General features: G+C 44.7%; 1 non-coding gene across 1 annotated transcript; it reads right to left on the reverse strand.

Annotated features, from left to right (window-relative positions):
- Window positions 1-511: 511 nt before the first annotated feature.
- On the reverse strand, window positions 512-582 carry TRNAG-GCC (transfer RNA glycine (anticodon GCC)). The gene has a single exon. It is a non-coding gene; the product is annotated as a tRNA-Gly (tRNA).
- Between the last annotated feature and the right edge of the window lie 1,381 nt (window positions 583-1,963).

Raw genomic sequence — 1,963 nt, forward strand, 5'->3', positions numbered from 1 at the left:
TCCAAAAATCTTGTAACTCAATTTCAACCGTATTCCCAATGTCGTATCGACTGCAAACTTCGTATAGCTATGTCATACTGATGACAATACTATATTCTGTCATTGAAAATGTAAAAAAAATATTTTTAAACGATCTTTTTTACGTCTCTAATTGTCGACGCTCAACTCACGTTGCCTGTAAATCACCACGGTCTCTGACGTCACGGCAAGCCTCGGGAGCCACGCCCAGGGGCGGGGGATGTGGAAGGAGAGGAGGGGCGATAGGGGAAAGGGGGGGGCAGCTCGGGCAGTACATTTCATTAAAGCGTGTTTAAAAAAAAATATTTTTAAATATTTTAGTTTGTTTTACACAACGCAGCGCGAGCACAGGCAAAGCGATTTCACGTTGTATTATTATGCCTGTTAATCGCAGCGGTATACGACGACTCGTCCGTGACACTCGAGCGAACCTCCAGGACGTTGGGTAATTGTCTAATAATTAAAAATATAAAATATTTATTTAAAAAAACGTTGCATTGGCCGGGAATCGAACCCGGGCCTCCCGCGTGGCAGGCGAGAATTCTACCACTGAACCACCAATGCATAGACACGGGGGGGGGGGGGGGGGGCTAGACCTAGATGCCTATTGCAGTTGGCGTATTCGTTCACGGCCAGAAGGCATTGGTCACTGACATTTTGATCATTCGATTGCTCGACATTAATGCGGCAAGGCGTAAAATGACCCCAGGAACTCAAACCTAAATTGTGTCGCTTAATTGAGGTACTGCTGTGTGTTATCTCGTTGAGGGGCTGGGACTGTGCTGTTGTTGTTTTAACTGCCTTGCCCAATCTTAATCGGACTTATATAATCAACTAATTATGTTAGTTTAACACGTAGGCTTTTGCAACCAATATTATTCATAATCAACGTTTTTGGGTTAGATCGCGTTATTTATAAATGTGTTGTAACCCTCCACCACCCGACACGGCCAATCAGCAAAAAAGTGTCACGTTGACAAAAGACAAATAGTTCACTGATTGTAAATGTTGTGGTTTCACGCTTCAACACACCGGTGGGCTAAAGCAGTGAACTATTTGTCTTTTGTCAAAGTGATACTTTTTTGCTGATTGGCCGTGTCGTGTGGTGGAGGATTACGACACATTTATAAATAACGCGATCTAACCCAAAAACGTTGATTATGAACTAATTATGTTTACTGATTTGCTTACCATTTTCTCTCTTTTGAATTCCTTTTGTATTTGCTGTTGTACCTTTGCTGACCAGCCCATACAGGACATCCGTGAAAAAGAGCTTCATATCTCATCGGATTCCTTCTCCGATCAAATGTTTTTTAGTTGTTGAACAATCTAATTCTGACATCGGTGGCAGCAAATATCCGGGCAGTTGAGGGTGAGAGGTTGTGGGTGTTGAGGAGTGGGTGGGGGACCTCTGGGAATTGAGGTCGGATTCACGGCAGCGTGGGGAATGTGGCAGGGAATTTGCGTTGGGATCCAGCCACTTGGGAGGCGCGGTTGAGACACTTTAATTGTTGTTACCAGACCTGGGGCAAAAATGTTGCCTTTAAATCGGTGTTATCTTCATTGCAATGCCCACGGGCGACTTGGCGGCCCCCTGGTGGCCTTTGGTTGAGCACCAGACGTGCTCCCCCCCCCCCCCCCCGACAATACACAAATGTCAAAACACCCCCCATCATATGAAAAAATAAGAGGTTTTACTATTTCTGAAAATAAACAGGTGTTAAGATGTTCAAACACCAAATAGAAGCCTTTTGCAAGGAATAATGTCTGCATTACATTGTCTTTCAAACTGATTGGCCTACACCAGAGACACCTTTATTTAGGGCCTCGTTTCACCAGTATCAGACCAGAGAACGCCAAAAGGCGAACAATCCACTATCATGGGTGAGCAGCTACCCCCCCCCCACCATCGTGCTGTCACAAACCCAATGGTTCAAATGTGTGA

The sequence above is a fragment of the Lampetra fluviatilis genome, chromosome 1 (genome assembly GCF_964198595.1).
Source record: "Lampetra fluviatilis chromosome 1, kcLamFluv1.1, whole genome shotgun sequence".
In the NCBI taxonomy this organism is placed as follows: domain Eukaryota; kingdom Metazoa; phylum Chordata; class Hyperoartia; order Petromyzontiformes; family Petromyzontidae; genus Lampetra; species Lampetra fluviatilis.